The sequence below is a fragment of the Leopardus geoffroyi genome, chromosome B3, assembly GCF_018350155.1.
Source record: "Leopardus geoffroyi isolate Oge1 chromosome B3, O.geoffroyi_Oge1_pat1.0, whole genome shotgun sequence".
Taxonomy (NCBI): Eukaryota; Metazoa; Chordata; class Mammalia; order Carnivora; family Felidae; genus Leopardus; species Leopardus geoffroyi.
Genome location: NC_059337.1, coordinates 37,050,179 through 37,068,048, shown reverse-complemented (window position 1 = coordinate 37,068,048; position 17,870 = coordinate 37,050,179).

Below are 17,870 nucleotides of genomic sequence, written 5' to 3'. Positions count from 1 at the left end.
GCCAACAGGAAGATACAGCGCTCCCCAGACAAGCCCCAAACAAGCTTGGAGGAGCCCCCTGGGATGGATTGTTTCTTCTAGCTGATTGAGGTTCCGGCAGCATTGAATTTCACCCCCGCCCCTGATCCACTTAGGCAACTTATTTAACCTCTCTGAAGCTCGGTTTCATAAGCTATAAAATTGGAACATGATAGCACCTATCTTGAATAATTTATTGATCCGGGCAAAATGAGGCTCAACAGGCACACTTTAATATAATGGCTGAGTTCGGGGGATTCTGGGGTCCCCTGAGAAGGGACGGGCGTCATACCCAGAAGGGCCAGCAGGTGGTGCTGTCTCAGAGCAAATCTCCCAGCCGCTCCTGGGAAGGTTTTCTCCAGCAGGCGGGGAGGTCCCTTTGGGGCCCTAGAACACTGAGATTGGAAGGGCTCTGGAGTCCACCTCCCTCACTTTCCAGAGGCGGGCTCTGAGACTAAACGGGGCATGCTGCTGTAGTCATGACAACCCGAGCTCAACCCCAGGCCACTTGCATCCCAGAGGGAGCTGCTGAGCCCCCCCCTCCCCCCCCACCCATGCTCATACTCATCCCATACCTCCAGCCTCCCCACCACCCACGGGCCACCCCTTCCCCCGTGGGCGTGGGCTGTTTGGTGCGCAGAGCCTGATCGAGAGGTTGAGATGATAGGCTTCCTGAAGCTTTGCTGGATGTGTGTCTGGGTGGGGAAATGGTGCCTGGCCCTCCAGGGGAAGAGGACCCAGACTGCCCACCCCTTGGATGACCCTGGACAGGGTTCCCCTACTCAGCCTTTCCCAAGGGTCACTGGCCCAGCTGGCTGGAAAGGGGTGCGGTTAGGAGAAACTCAGGCATGACCCGAAAGAGGCAGATTAGAGGGCACAGAGCCGGGATGCTCTGTGCTCTCCAGGGACTCATTCTGTGTGAGTGACTGGCCCCCAGCCCAAGCACCCAGGTATCTCACTCTCTGGGTCTGGGAATTGGGAGACCCAGCAAGTGACCCCCAGGGGCTCTCCCTGTGCGCCTAAGACACAGTCTGGCGTTAGAGGTGGCTCATCTCCCCTTGGAGATCCTTAGACCCAGGTCCCTACACAGGCTATGCACAAGGCTGTGCTGTCCCTCGCTCTTGTTTCCATCTCCAGGAGCAGAGAGAACAGAGACAGACCGTCCCCCAGCTCTGCCTCTGCACCCTCTTCTTCTTCTCAACATCAGCCCCCTCCTGCATCCCCAACAGACCTGGGCCTTGACCAGACACCTCACTCCCTCTGAAGGTCCTGCATCGTCTCCAGGCAGCTCAGACCCTCAGAGCCCCTGGGAGGGACACTGAGCGGCTGAGACCCTGGGGCCAGGGAGCCACAGGGCCCTGACAGGCAGGTGGGGGCCTGGGCTGCTTCCATTTCTTCAGCCCACGGCCTCTTTGAAAGATGAAAAGGGACAACTAGAGTTACAAAGACTGCAGCTTCTTTTAAATACTTCTGGTTCCAGATTAAAAGTTGCCACATCTGAAACACGACAGTGACAATAACTCCCTGAATATGACTTCTAAAGTTGAGATTTGGGGCCCTTCGTGAATGTAAGGCCCTCCTTACATTCTCCTTCCGTCTCCGTCCTATAGACCAAGATTAGCTACTGCGAGCTTGGGTGAGTTAGGGGAGGGGATGGCGGTACAGAGACTTGGCCCGAAGCGCGGAGCCTGGCGTCTGCTCCGTCTCTGCCCCCCGAGGTCCTGGAATCACAGAATGTCAGGCCCAGAAAGGGCCTTGGTGATCCGCTGGCTTAGATCCTCCCATTACAGGTGGAGAAACTAAGAACCAAGGAGGCGAAGTCCCTTTTGCTCAAAACACCCAGCAAGTGAGAGTCAGACCCAGGCCAGGATACCAGGTCTCCTGACTCCCAGGCTTTGCTGCAGTAAAAATGGGAAAGGAAAAATACCCAGGAAAGATTGAGGCTGAAACACCCCCTTGTTCCTCTGTCTTCACTTAGGCCAACTGAGCCCGCCTCTCTCCTGATGCCAAATCCATGACCCCGGCCACAGCGGTCACAAAAGCCGTCCGTTTCATCTGCTATCCTTGGTATTTGGACACAGAGGGAATCCGGTTCCATCTAAACACGAGAGCAATCTAGAAAGGGCACAAAGCTCCCAAGGGGCAGAAACGGCCATGAGAGGGATGGAGGGGGTGGGCCTCGTTGCTGGGCAACCAGCTTCATCTGTTGCCTCGGTGACAGTCCCATCAGAGGGAGGCTGTGTGCGAGTGTGTGCCTGCGAGTCTCCAGTCTTCTCAACACCAGCTGGCTGCAACCATCTTCTCCCCGATTGCAAACTGCCTCCTGGACACGATTGAGGCCCCCCCAAGCATGATCAGGACCCTCTCCTGCCTCATTCCCTGCCTTCTTCCCCATTCTCATCACAGAATCTCCTGTGATGAGCATCTCAGCCTCCCCAGGTCATCAGCCTTTCCAATGACAACAGCATCCTTGATCTTGCCTCCAGACCTTCGCTCTAGCGGTTCTCCCAACCTAGTGGCTTGCTGGGTCACTGCCTCCTAGGAGCAGAGGGGGTGGGGAAGAGGGAGGCTCACTGCTTGATCAGCATGCTTGCTTGGCTGGGGCAGAGGCTGCCTATGAGCGAGGCCCCCTGCTGTCAGCCTTTGGGTGCCTGAAGAAGCCAGACAGGTAGCCGTTCATACACTTCAGTGAGCATCGCTGGCATGCCAGGCAACATGCCAGGCCCTGGGAACATGGGAGCTCATAGGACGGTCCAGTCCCTGCGGCGTGGCCAAATGGGGGAGTCGGACAAGGAAACTGAGGGTAATACAGGTGGGTGTGGTCCGATAAAGAGGAGATCTCGGGAAGCTGTGTAACTACAAGAAGAGGTATCTCATCCTTAGCTGAGGAAAAGAGGGGTGTGCTAGGCTGAATAATGGCCCCCCAAAGACGTCCATGCCCTAAATCCCAGAACCTGCGAGGGTTACCTTATGTGGCAAACGTTTACAGGTGTGATTCAGTTAAGATTCATGAGATGGGAAGATGACCCTGGATGATCTGGGTAGGCCCAATGCAATCACAAGAGTCATAAAAAGGAGGCAGGGGCACCAGGATGGGCATCTGACTTTGGCTCAGGTCATGATCTCGTGGTTCGTGAGTTTGAGCCCCGAGTCAGGCTCTGTGCTGACAGCTCAGGGCCTGGAGCCTGCTTTGGATTCTGGATTCTCTCAAAAATAAATAAACATTTAAAAAATTAAGAAAAAAAAAAGGAGGAGGAGGAGGAGGAGGCAGGAGCATCAGAGAGAGAGGACCCAGGATGATGTAAGCCAGAGGCTGGAGTGACTTGAGGAAGGCGTCATGAAGCAAGGAAACGGATGGCCTCAGAAGCCAAAAAAGGCAAAGATTGGATTTACCGCCTGAGCCCTCTGGGAGGAACAGAGCCCTGCCGACAGCTTGATTTCAGTCCTGTAAGACTCATTTTGGACTTCTGGCCTCCAGAACTATAAAAGAGTGAATTTTTTTGTTGCTTTGAAGTTTATTTATTTGGAGAGAGAGAGAACCTGCACAAGCAGGAGAGGGGTGGAAAGAGAGGGAGACGGAGAATCCCAAGCAGGCTCCACACTGTCAGCACAGAGCCCGATGCAGGGCTCGAACTCACAAACGATGAGATCGTGACCTGAGCCAAAATCAAGAGTTGAACACTTCACCAACTGAGCCACCCAGGTGCCTAAATGTTTGTTGTTTTAAACCACGGAGTTTGTGGTGGTTTGTTACAGAAGCCACAGGAAACTGACGTGAGGGGGAAGGCTTCTTGGAGGAGGTGATGTCCAGCAGAGTTTTGAAGAGTTAATAGGAGAGAATCCAGCAAAGGGGCAGAGGAATCAGCTTGGGGAAAAGCCCGAAAGCAGAAAGGCTCTTGGCACTCTCGTGCCCCATGCATGATACAGTGAGGATTTGGGGATGGGGTGCAAGGGGTGGGAAAGTGCTATCAGCGATGAGAAGGGAAACCAAGGCAGGGGCCAGACCACGCAGGGCCTTACCAGCCATGAAAAGGAAGTGTGGATGTCTCCCTGAGAGAAATGGGGAGCCATTGAGGGTTATAAGCAGGGGGTGGCTGGATCCCATTGGAATCCTAGAAAGGTCATTCTGGCTTCCGAATGGAGAAAGGATTCCAGGGGACAAGAAGGACGTGGGGAGGCCAAGGTGAAGGCTGAGTAGCATTCCAGCAGGAAATGAGCTTGAAAGTGGCAGCCGGGAGAGGCAGTGACAGGGTGGAAAGAGCTCAGCAGACTGGTTGATCTGCTACTATGGAGAAGAGTCAAATAACACGGAGGGCTCGGCTTTGCCAGTAGGTGGTGCCATCGGTCACATTTGGGGCACTGTGGGGGGCGGCTGGAGGAGGTCAAGGAGACTGGGCTCAGACACAGAGGTGGATGGACCACCAGGGGTGCATGCCACAGGACGGGGGCAAGTGGGTGGACTCCTGAGCTGAATCTCATCTGGGCTCCACCGAGGGCTTCAAGCAAAGCCAAGCCCTCAGGAGGCCTAGAGATGCCTACCTGGAGGCCTGGGGGGGTCCCACTTGGAGAACTTGCGCTGCCAGGGCCTGAACGGATCTTACCTCCTCCCTCAGGCAGCCCTCCAGCCCGGGCCCTCTCCTCTTCACAGACCTAGCGAAAGAAGCATATCGGTTCCAAGACCCTACGACTGCCATTGCTTGGGCTGGAGCATTTGGCCAGGTTCCTGGTCTTTGATTCCCTTCATTCCCCTGATAAACCACAGACAGTGTCAGTCTGGGTTTGAGGGAGGGCTTCCCTCACTGTCAGGGAGAGTTGGGGGCTACCATTAGCCCCCTTCACACCCTGCATGACCCCCATCTTGGGTTAGGGGGGCTCCATCAGCAAATGACTAGGAAACAAATGGAAAAAGACACTCACCTTTATGAGAAATCAAAGAAATGGCTATTTCACTGCGGAACGTCCTCAGGGTCAAAGGTGGCTGGGCTGGCGGAGACCCTGGGAGCCTGAAGCGTGTGTCTGGAGGGCAGCTTCAGAATCTGTAGCTCGGAAAAGGCTCATTTGTTTTTGCTCAGTCATTTCCCTGCTGGGAATGGGTCCTAAGGAAACCAGCAGAGATGTGGAAGAAAAGATTTATGTACAGAGCTGTATCTCATGGCCGTGTTATAATTGGGGAAATGGAAACAGTCTAACGAATAACAGGGCAATGGTTATGGAATTCAGGGTCCCTCGTAGGAAGATTATGAGGCCTTAAAAAAAGATGTTAGGAAAAAAAAAAAACCTTAATGATGTAGGAAAATATGTGTAATGTAAAATACTTACATCATGTACAGTTGTCTTAATGGTATAAACAACTCCAGCAAGGAAAGTTGCAAAGAAAGAAACTTAAAAGCAATATGCCAAGGGGTGCCTGGGTGGCTCAGTCGGTTGAGGGTTGAGCGTCCGACTTCAGCTCAGGTCTTGATCTCACAGCTCATGAGTTCAAGCCCCGCGTCAGGCTCTGTGCTGACAGCTAAGAGGCTGCAGCCTGCTTCAGATTCTGTGCCTCCCTCTCTCCCTGCCCCAACCCACTCACATTCTGTCTCTGTCTCTCTCAAAAATAAATAAACATTAAAAAAAAAAAAAAGGCAAAATGCCAACGTGAAACCTTGCTGGGCTATAAATCTGGTACTTTGGGTTTTTTTTGTTTTGTTTTTGTTATTTTGTTTCCTCTGTTGTTGCCTCTCTGTGATTTTCTGAATTTTCTACATTTTCTATAATATATAGATATTACTTTCACAAAAAGAAAAAAATAATAATAAACCAAAAAATCTACTGGAAATCAAGAGCGGGTCTGCTTCCAAAGCCCAGGGCTTTCCTAGAACAGATCAGAGTCTAGACCTCACTCCACCACATCCCGTGAGACTCAAAGGGCAGGGAGCCCCCTGGGTGCTCCTGGCTCTGACTCGAAGTCACCCGGTGCCCTGAAGGAAGAGAGGAGAGGCCTCATTCCCCCCTGCCCACGCCCCACATGCCCAATGCAGCCCCAACACTTTGCCCGCACCCTTTGGTTTAACTTTCTTATCTGCCCTGTGGAAAGGGTATTGTTCTCACGTGGTAGGTGAGGAAACGGGGGCTCAGAGAGCCTGAGGAAGCGGACAGGTAAGTTGCTCAAAGTCCCACAGCCAGGAAGGGTGGAGCCAGGGTTCAACCCCAACTACCCCAGTGTTTGGGCCTAAAGTCAGACGAGGCCGCCCTGACAACCGGTAAATGGCAGAGCTGGGATCTGAACCCAGGCCTGTCTGATGCCCAGGGGTTGCCTTTAACTGGAAGGAGTGGATTTAACTGGAACAACATGGTGATTGCTGGCCCCGGGTGCACATTAGAGTCAAACCCGTGCAGCTTTGTAAGAATACAGATGCTGGGGCACCTGGCTGGCTCAGTCGGTTAAGTGTTGAACTTCGGCTCAGGTCATGATCCCGTGTCTGTGAGTTTGAGTCCCTTGTCGGGCTCTGTGCTGGCAGCTCAGAGCCTGGAGGCTGCTTCGAATTCTGTGTCTCTGTCTCTCTCAAAAATAAACACTAAAAAAAAAAAATTTTTTTTTTAATACAGATGCTGATGGGGCACCTGGCTGGCTTAGTCGCTAAAGCAAGCGACCCTTGACCTCAGGATTGTGAGTTTGAGCCCCATGGTGTGGGTAGAGTTTACTTTAAAAAATTAATTAGGGGCGCCTGGGTGGCGCAGTCGGTTAAGCGTCCGACTTCAGCCAGGTCACGATCTCGCGGTCCGGGAGTTCGAGCCCCGCGTCAGGCTCTGGGCTGATGGCTCAGAGCCTGGAGCCTGTTTCCCATTCTGTGTCTCCCTCTCTCTCTGCCCCTCCCCCGTTCATGCTCTGTCTCTCTCTGTCCCAAAAATAAATAAACGTTGAAAAAAAAATTAAAAAAAAAATTAATTAAAAAAAGATTTTTTTTGTAAGGTTATTTATTTTGAGAGCCAGAGAGAGCAGAGGAGGGGCAGAGAGAGAGGGAGAAGGAGCGAGAGCATCCCCAGCAGGCTCCGTGCCGTCAGCACGGAGCCCAATGGGGGCTCAAACTCACGAACTGCATGATCATGTCCTGAGCGGAAACCAAGAGTCAGATGCTTAACCGACTGAGCCATCCAGGCGCCCCCCCCCCCGTTTTTTCAATAATAAAGATACAGATGCTGAGGCCTTGCCCCCAAGGCAATTAAACCAGACTCTGGGTTGGGGCCTGGGCATCTGCATTTTTAATGTCCCCAGGTATTTTCAGTGTCCACACCGGATTCTCTCTAAAGTCCCTTCCTACTTGAACTTTCTGGAGGCTGTCTTGTCCAAGGTCACACAACTAATTAGAGACGAAGTGAGAGAGTGGGCGCAGACATTCTGGACCCCTGAGCAGGGCTCTCTGTCTGCTCCCTGCCCACTCTGGAAGGTCTGAAGAACAAGAACTCCTGTGCTATTTTTGGAAACGGAGGGATGGCTGTTTCAGCTGGTCCCCTGCCAGTCCCAGCCCTATGTACCAGACAGTTGTCTGACTTCTGCTTCTCTCTCTGGGGCCCGGGCCCAGCCCGCCGCACACCCCACCCTGCTGCACAGCGGGCGCTGGGGTGGGAGGCCCTTTCCCACACCGCCCAGCCTCAGGCAGGCCAAGTGGTCCCGCTTCGTGCGTACCTGTCCTCACCGTCACTGAAAACGTTGTGTCGAGAAGGCCCCTGTGGCACTGCCTGCGTTCTGGGGAGCAGCCCATGTCTTCTCCATGAGGTCACGGAACAGATTTGTTGGCCAATGAATGGGTAGGACTCGGAGGCTGAGAGCCTGGCTGCCTCCTCCCCACCCACCCCCTGGGTCATGGTCCTCCCAGCCTGTCCCCCACTGATGTCCCAGCAAGACCCTCCTCCTCAGTTTCTGCTCCCCAACCCCAGGCCAGCCAGCCGCTTGACCCCTAAATCCCTGAGTCCCCTGCATGTGCAACCGGGTCCTCCGACCAGCCCTGCTTCCTCCTGGGTTGTTGGGAGGGTCAGAGTGGGTGACAGGCCTGAACCCCAGTGACATGGCCTCCACGCTGGGCGACTTCAGGCACCCAGGAGTCCTGATTCCTCCCACTCAGGTGGCCAGGAAGTCAGGGCTGGTGGAGGCTGGGCTCTCCCATCTTGAACCACACCAGGTGGCTCTCCACAAACGGCTAGTTCCCTTCCCCCACTTTCCCCCTCCCTGCAAAAACTGAAGACGGTTCCAGCCCAGGCCCAGTTCTTTTTGCAAGTGAGCCAACAGAGGGAGTGGGGGAACAAACAAGCCCCCTACTCAAGGTGACCCAATCTGCTTATGTCAGAACTCACGGCTCTGCATCCCAAATCAGTGGTCTCCTCACCACGGACCGGGGGGCTGGCCATTATGGATGGCAGGCGACGGCCCCCCAGGGCGCTGGGACTCACCTACCTCTCACCTGGGTTGCCATCCTGTGTCTGGGCTCAGGAGTCTGTGTGCAAGATGTTGGGAGAGGGGCCCAGATTCTCAGGGTCACGGTGGGGATCAGGGAGCCAAAATGGACCCCCCCCACTCCCGCCATGGGATATGTGTGCCATTCTTCAGGCTCTCCTGGTTGCCCAAGAACAAAGGAAAGGGAAAAAGTAATGGTTAACTGATAGAGGTCACCGCCATGCAGGATGTGAGTCTCCATCAATTTATGAACGTCTTAATCATTTACAAGAAAAAAAGCAACCTCCAGGAGCCTATAGACTCAGTCTCCTGGAGCCCTACCACCACCCTCCACAGTGACATGGGGAACAAAGGCAAGAAGAAAATGTAGATCAAATTAAATTTCTTTATAACCTGCAGCCCTCTGACAAATACTTGAGACAGGCAGCGTGAAAGTCCCAACTGTCTGGTCTTAATGTTACGGCCTTACTAGGGGGAGAAACAATTTTAGCTCAACAATAGCAAGGCCTCCAGTGTCCTAGGAATACTCCTTAGCATATGAAAGTCCTTTTAGAAATCTCCCTTTCTCCTTCCCTTCCCCCAACCCCCAAGTATATAATCAGTCACTCCTCACAACCCCAGGGCAGCTTTTTCTACCCAGGGTCCATCCCACGTGCTTTAATAAAATCACCTTTTTTGTACCAAAGATGTCTGGAGAATTCTTTCCTGGCCGTTGGCTCTGGACCCCCACCCTTACTGCCAAACCGCATCAGTGGTAGGAGTTCTTGTTTTCCATCTTGATGAAATTTATGTCACTGACGAGAAGAGAAGGACTTTGTTCCTGGCCGATGGTTTCCCCAACTCTACAAAGACAAGAAGAGGTACACGGCCATCTCCTCTTTCCAATGCTCTTCTGATTATGCAAGGCAGAGTCTGGATGGAGGGAAGCAGGGCTGGGTTCCCTCAGGAGTCCAAGGTCAAGGCCCGTCAGGTCAGTCTCAAGGCCACAGACGACCACCTGGTCCTCCCTCCACGACCTGAGTGCTGGGGAAGACGGTGTGGCGCGTTAGAACTGGAAGGAGTAAAGGTTGGTGCGGAAGGGGGGCAAGTTCAGAAAAGGAAAGGAGAGAAGGCCCACCTATCCCTGTACCCCTGGGAGTTCCTGGCTGGGACCCCAAAGGATGACAGGAGGTTCAGGGGCTGAGAAAGGAGACAAGTGCAGATGAAGGGAAATGCTCTCATTTTTACCGTCTTTCCACAATGCCTACTGATAATAAGAATGCATGGTGGAAAGAAAGGTGAGGTCACGAGAGCCGGGGCCGCCAGGAAAGAGCAGAGCTCTCACCTTCTGAGCTCCACAGGGAGCCAGGGGGGCAGGGCTGACCCAGGCTTCCAGTTGGGTGGGTCACCGCTGGGAGGCGTGTCCCCCCCTTTCCCAAACTAAGCCCTGGTGCAACACACACAGGGTGCCCTTCCACACACAGTCAGTTGTTACCTTTAGTAATGCAAGTGTAAGCGTACAGGGGCGTGGGCCTTCCCAGCTAGAAATCCACCATGCTCAAAAAGTCCACATATGTAAGGTTTATAAAGCCCAGACCCACATGGCTCAGGCCAGAGGTGCCGAGGTCAAATGGACCCCCAAGAGCAACCCCCGAAGAGCCAAAGTACTTTGTGTGCGGAACAAGGTGAACCCCAGCCCATACCCCCAGGGGTGTCTGAATGGCTCTTTATTTCCATGAAATCACCTTCATTTTGCAGAGGGCTCAGCCCACCAGGTTGGAAAGAAGCCTGTTTGGTTATTATTGGGGGTTTTCTCCCCCTCCCAGAATTGCACCAGAATGGGAAGCATTCGTTCTGTGGCCCCGCCTGCCGACATCCTCACTCTCTAAGCCCACGTGATCCTTGGCCGGAGCCACCTCACAGACACCTGAGTACTTCCTGGAGCCCTCTTGAGGGACCAGTGGGCCTCTTGTCCCTGCCTCTCAGAATCAGTCCCCTGCAGACCTCTCTCAAGGTCTTGGCATCCGAGCTGAGTCAGGCTTCCAGCTTTTGGAAGCTCTTGGAAACAAACAAACGGCTCTTGTTGGCCGTGAATGTCCCCGGGGTAGGAATATGCAAAGCCTAGCTGCCTCAATGAGAGGAAGGGGACACAGAGCTCAACACAAGATCTGTCCCACTTATGTTCTTGCCAGGGCTCTGAAGAGGACGCGTAGAGAATTGCTCTGTGGAGTTTAATTCTCAACAGAAGCCTGGGAGGGCTGCAAATGAGGAAGCCGAGGTTCAGGGCTAATCCACCTAAGGTCCCACGTCTGGAAAATGGTGGTCTGACTTGCGCTTTTCATGCCCAGGTTTTCAAAATTAAGGCCACATCGTAACCATAACAGCACCTTCTCTGAGGGCTTACTAGAAACCAGTCACTGGTCTAAGTGCTTTATGTGTAATCCAGGGAGGTAGACACCATTATTTTCATTATCACTTTGAAACACAGAGAGGTTAAGTGAATGTCCAAGGCCACAGAGCTGATGGGTGGCAAAGCCGGGACTTGACCTTGGGCAGTCTGCCTTCAGAGTCTGCACTGCTAACCAGGCCTCCATAGGCAAGGACAAGGGTGTGGTGGATAATGGGTGAGAAAGTTGCTTGGCATCGCCCCCCTCCCAGGAATGTCATTCCTCTGTTCCCGTTAGACTGAGCAGGCCCCTGGGAGGCCCCAAAGACATACCTCAAGTGGTGGGCATTTGGGGACTGTGAAAGGCCTTTGGCGGGAGGAGGGCAGTCCTGGCAGTTGAGGGATGTCTTAACCCAATGGCAGGCAGGGAAACCCAACAGGTACTTGTGGGCACCTTCTAGAACGGGACGGCAGGGAGGGTAGAGGGGGCACAGGGGCTTCTTCAGGGACCAGTGAGCGAGCTGGGGCTGGCAATGGCCTGGGGGAAGGGCAGGCAAGGGGAAGCTGACAGGTGAGGCTGGGTCCCAAACCGCTTTGGGGATACACTGAGGGGGGGTTCGGTGGGGACCCCCCCATACATAATGCTTCTCTCAGCTAAACCCAGACTCTCTAGAAGCTGTCTCCTGCTGCCACTGCCTAGCAGGCCCAGGGGTTCTGCTGGAGCTGCAGATGGCTGGAGGGTGGGGGTAAGAAGGAGAAAGCAACCGCCTTCCCCTGGATGCCAGACAGGATGTGGTCTGCAAGAAAAGAGGAGGAGGAGGATATGGGGCCACCGGCCTCCCTGCTAACTCCCTGTGGGCAGCTGTAGGAGAGGTAGGTGCAAAGAGCTGGACACATCTTGGAGCAAATCCTAGCTCTGCCCCGACTTGCTGTGTGACGTTGGGCCAGTTAATCCCCCTCTCTGAGCCTCGGTTCCCTCATCTCCAGGTCCTGCTACCCACCCCACTGAGGGGTTGTGGGGAATAAAAAGAAGCAATGGGTGAGGAAGTGACCCATACAGGCCACGGAGGGCGCGTGTTTCCCTTCCACCGCAGTACTGTCCTCATCTCGGCAAATATTTACGAAGCACGTTTCACACTGGACGCTATTGCGTGCACTAAGAGAGGGGCGGGTAGGCAGATAAGTGTGAGACACAGCGGTGCTTTACCAGAAGAGCCATACATCTGAGGGGCAAGGAACAATCATAATCCAGTCACACCCCTGCTAGTTCAAAGTGGCAGGGTGTTTTACTAATGCTTTAATGCAGAAATTGTCCTGTGCTTTGTTTTGCCGGGAGCAGTTGCAGAAGAAAAAATAAGAAAGGGGCACATTTTCCCTGCCCCCTGGCAAGAGGAGTGATAGCCTCTGGGGAAGTTTAGGGCTCCCTGGCCCGGGGCAGGAGGTGGGACTTAAAAGCCTTTAATGAACTGGGGCGCCTGGGTGGCGCAGTCGGTTAAGCGGTTAAGCATCCGACTTCAGCCAGGTCACGATCTCGCGGTCCGTGAGTTCAAGCCCCGCGTCGGGCTCTGGGCTGATGGCTCAGAGCCTGGAGCCTGTTTCCGATTCTGTGTCTCCCTCTCTCTCTCCCCCTCCCCCGTTCATGCTCTGTCTCTGTCCCAAAAATAAAAAAAAAATAAAAAAAAATAAAGCCTTTAATGAACTTACACACGGGCATTTGTCTTAGAAGCCCAGCCCATCTTTCTCAAAGTGTGATCAGAGGACTGAATCAGAAAGACCCAGAGCACTTACTTAAGCGCATTCCTGGGCTCCCCTCCTATGCTGCTTTTGTAGCATCTCTGCGGATGGGGCATTTCAGCAAGCGGCCCACGAGATCCGGAGCACGCAGAGGTCTGGAAAATCCTGCCAGGCCACTGGCAGGACAGGCTGGGGGGCACAAAATGCAGGATCGCATCGTGGGCATTGAAAGCTGGAGTTGGAAGGCTGGGGAGGTCAGAGGCCAGGCCACACGGAGCCCCTGAGGAGCCAGGGCCTGGGAGGGACGGCCTCAGTGAGCCCCGGAGGACCAGCCATGAGCTGGGAGACCTTGCAGCCTGCGGTGGGGGGGTTCTCCCCCGCAGCGGAACCAGGCCTGGGAGGATGTCTCTGCTCCCTGCAGCCCCTCTCGGGGAGTGTCAGTGCCAGCAGGGACTCCATGCAGCTGACGTGGTTCTCGAAGTGTAAAATGAAACAAACAAACGAGTAATAAAATAGATAAGTAAATAAAATTTTTAAAAATAAAATGAGGGCTGCCAGGGTGGCTCAGTCGGTTAAGCGTCCGACTCTTGATTTGGGCTCAGGTCACGATCTCACGGTTCGGGGGTTCAAGCCCCACATTGGGCTCTGGCTGTGAGCACAGAGCCCTCTTCTGATCCTCTGTCTCCACCTCTCTCTGCCCACCCCCTGCCCCCGCTCACACACTCTCTCTCTCTCTAAAATAAATAAACTTAAGAAAAACAATACAATAAAATAAAACGAAACAGACAACTCCTGTTCCATGTTAAACGCTCAGAGACCAAGAAAACCTGACACAGTGACTTGCGGGAATGTGAAAACTGTGAACTAACTGAATAGTCTGCTAACAACCAGATCAGGACTCACTTCAAGGCCCTCCGGTCCCTGTGTGCCTCCAGTTTAAACTCTGAACACTTTCCTCAGTCCCAACCAGCTCGCTGCCTGCCTTAAAAATCCTGTCAGTACTCTTCCCAGATTTCCTCATTTTGGCCCCTGCTGACAGCCTGTGCGGGTGGACTCTCCCTTTCTGCAAGAGGTCTAAGAAACTGAGATTGACTTCATCAGCGGATCTCTGGTGTCTTTGGGGAAGTCCATGGTCAATTGCTTGCCAACAACCTTGGCTGGCGCCTGTGACGTAAAAAGAAATACAGATGGTCTTTGTCCCCCCGAGTCTTAAAACCCTTGGAATTTCCCAAATATGAGGAGTGTCATTCATTAGGAGTCCCTTTAGAGCACACCTGAATGTAGGCTAATGGGCTGACTTAGGATGGGGGTCCTGGAGAGCCTCGGGATGGGGCTGGCCACCAGAAAGACTGAGTGATCAGAGAGTTAGAACATTCAGACCCAGACACCGACCTCCTGGAAAGGAGAAGGAGGTGGTGGCCACAGATTAGGCTCTATATGACCAGCAGGAGTGGATGAGCTTCTGGACTCCTGGAGATTTGGGGAGGGGGTGTGCTCGGAGAGCATGGAAATTCTGCACCTTTTCCCACATCCCTTGCCCTGGGCATCTCTTCCACTCGGCTCTTCCTGAGTTATATCGCTTGTATTGCACTGGTAAATGTACATAAATGCTTCTCTGAGTTCTAGGAGCCGTTTTAGCAAACTGATCGAACCCAAGGATCAGGTCGTGGGAACCTCCAATCCACAGCCAGTGACGGGGCACCTTGGGGGTTCAGTCACTTGGGAGACTGGCTCTTGATTTCAGCTCAGGTCATGATCTCACGGTTCGTGGGTTCGGGCCTCCTATCCGGCTCTGCACTGACAGTGGGTGAGGAGCCTGTTTGGGGTCCTCTCTCCCCCTCTCTCTGCCCCTTCCCTACTCGTGTGCACATGCTCTCTCTCTCTCTCTCTCTCTCTCTCTCTCTCAAAATAAATAAACTTAAAAAAAAAAAAAGCACAGGTGACAATATGGGACTCGGGATTGGCATCTGAAAGGGCTGGGGGGTAATCTCTTAGGACTGTGCCCTTACCCTGCGGGATCTGATACGATCCCAGGTAGATAGTGTCAGAATTGAGTTAAATGTGTGGGACACCCGGTCAGTGTCCATGGAGAATTGCAGAATCGCTCAGTGGTATGAGAAAAAAAAAAAAAAAAAAAAAAAAACCACTGGAGTGCCTCAATAAAGGTCAGTTTGGTTTAGGAAAATAAAGACTTGCCCCCCTTCCTACACTCTGAAAGCCTGGGTTGAACCTTGCCTACTGAGTAGTGGCCCGAATAGGTAGGCTGGATAATGAGCCTCCCGAAGGAACCACCCTTGCTGATGCCTTGACTTTAGCCCAATGAGACTGAGATTGGACTTTGGGCTTTCTGTAAGAGAATAAACTTGTGTTGATGTTAAGCCACTAGGCTCGTGGTAATTCGTCAGAGCAGGAGTAAGGAGCTGTTACGCCCACCATGTGAGACAAAGGCTCTGAGATGGGCCGTGGGTGCAGCGCGCTCAATCCGTGTGGAAGAAACAACTCGCCTGGGCCAGGGGGACATGAGACTTCTGCAGTTCTTAGGTGCTTGGTGACAATTGGGTGAGGGAAGGGAATGGCCAGGTGGGAGGAGGGACCACAGTGCGGAGGGCCTTCTAGGCGGGAGTACCACAGTATAGGGTCAGGCCAGAAAGGAATGGGCTCTGAAGGTCAGGCTTCCGGAAGGTCGCCTTGGCTGCAGAGAGGTGGAAGGACCAAAGGGGCTTGTGGGGGGCCAGCCACAGTTCGGGGAGCGCGGGTGAACCAGTGTTAAGAAAGGGAGGAGGAGGGCAACTTTGACGGTACCCAAGCTGGCGCCCACAATTCAAGCTGACGGGACAAGATGGAGGGCAGAGGACAAGATACTGTCACCCCCAGGGTCTATCTGTCTTTAATCCTTCCCCTCTCTGGGCCTCAGTCTCCCCGTTGGTAAAGTGATCCCTGACAGTCTCACGGTGAACCCTGAGCAAGGACTGGCGGGAGCAAGACTGGCCCATGCTTCCCACCTGCCTCCCCTCCTGGGGGTGTAGTTCCAGAGGGTGTCCACCAGAGGGCGGGGCGGCCCACAGCCTCCTTCACGCCGGGACTCTGAGACCTCCCAGGGTTTCCATCCAGGCGCGCGCGACTGCCTGCCACTCTTGGCATCTGTGTCACTTTGACTTCTGTCGTAGGAGTTACGGGTGCCGGAGGTTTGTCGGGGCTTAAACTTGTGGCAGCTGGGGAGGGAGGAAGCGGGACTGGCAGGGAGAGCGGCAGCCCCTGACCCGAGACTCACTAAATCTGGCCACTCAGCAGGGACCCCTGGAGCCCAGTCTGCAAGCTCCTTCCTGAAGAGGCCAAGGAGCCGCAGCGGCCTCCCCTCCCTCGAAGCACAAACAACCCACTTCCTGGGTCATCCCTTGCCGGCTGGTCCCCCCCCCCCAGCTGCCCTCAGTAGGCCCTCTCCTTCAGGCACAGCTTCGGGGCCTGGGGGCCAGGCGGCCAGGCCTTCTGACTGATGGATTCAGTGTTGAGGGCAGAGCGAAGGACCACCTGAGGCGCCCAGAGGAACCAGGGCCCAGCCCTCCTCGCCCTGTGGTGGGGTTTGCACAAATTAGCACCCACTCTTTGGGTTTCCTATGGCACAATCAGGGTACTCTTCCGGGCCAGCTCCCCCCACCCCAGGGCGGGCGGGTGAGGATCCAAAATGGGAGTGTGGGAGGGGCCAAGTGTCCCCCAAAGGAATGGCACAGGAAGGGCAAGGGCCCTGGAGCCCTGTGGTTTTAAGGGGCTTGTGTGCTCCCCACACATGCTCCCAACACGACTCCACCTCCCCGTGTTGCTGGGGTCCCAGGAAAGGGAGGTTTGAAAGGGTTTTTTTTTTTTTTCAGAATCAGTGAGGTCTGGGGGTGCTTGTAGAGGAGTGCTGGGCTGCAGACTCTAGGCTGGGCTGGGTCCCTCTGCCCAGTGCCTCTCTGGCACCATGATGCCCATCTGCCATTGTGGAGCACTTGGGCAAGGGCCTGCTGCTCCACTCTCCTGGGTCCAGATGGCCGTCCTGTGCCCTCCTCTCCCGTGCTCTCCCCACTGCCCTCGCCCCCAGCCCCACTCAGAGCCAGGGCCTGGGTAAAAGCCAAGGCTGCCTCCCAGCACCTTCTCCTTCCCGACTGGAGGGTCCTTGGTTGTCATGGAGACCAGGCCTGCCCACGTCCCTCAGCCTTCCGGCAGGGAGGGGGAGATGGCTGGGGTGCCCGAGTGGAAGAGGGACAGATATCCAGATAGAGATAGCAGGAGAAAATCCACCCCCCTCCACACATGCACATACACACACACACACACACACACACGCACACTCACACGAGAGCCTGAGAAAGGACAGGCACAGTGTATGAGGTTTGTCGTGACTGATCTGTTGTTGGGTTAAGAGAGTATAACCAAGTATGCAGATGTGTGTGGGGCCAGGTGTCTGTGTGAACGGAACATGCCTCAGGGAGCCTGAGCGGACGAGAACATGTTTATCCGATGGCGTGTTAGGAGGTCCTGTTTGTACAGCACGCAAGGTGTATCTAGTAAAGGTGTGCCCGTGAACGTGTACCCGAGCTGTGGTGACTGTGTGCCCGTGGGCAGGAGTGTGCATGCACTGTGGGGGGTGTGAGGGCCCGACTCCCTAGCTCCTACGCACTGGGTGAAAAGGCAGACTTTGGGTGCCGGTCATTGGGTAGACAATGAAGTATGGGTGGGAGAACCTTGGGAGAACCAGGAAGGAGCAGGGACCACGATGTAAAGACCTGACTGGCCCCCTTGCCTTCATGGTAAGATCGTGCTGCTTCTCCCCTTCCTCCTTTTCCCCAAACTGTAGGCCCCCTGTACCAGGATTGTATTCCCCCCTTGAAGTGGGAGACCGTCCCAGCCAGGTCCTGGTTTGTCCCCTTAAATCAGAAGTTTCCAGAGTGTATGGCTTGACATTCTTATTGGAATAGGGTTCTCACTTAAATTTGAATTTCAAATAAAAAGGGAATAATTTTTTTAGTATAAACGCATCCCAAAGAGTACATGGAATTTACTTATACTAAAAAATTACTCATTGTGTCTTGAAATTCAAATTTAACTGGGTGTCCTATATTTTTATTTGCTAAATCTGGCAACCCTATCCTGGAAGCCCCCCAAAGACACAAATAGGTTGGAATGAAGGATAGAAAAAGATATTCTATGCAAATAGAGACCAAAATAGAGCTGAGAGGGTATACATACTAATATCAGACAAAATAAGATTTTAACTCAAAACTTGTTACCAGGGGCGCCTGGGTGGCTCAGTCGGTTCGGCGTCCGACTCTTGATTTCGGCTCA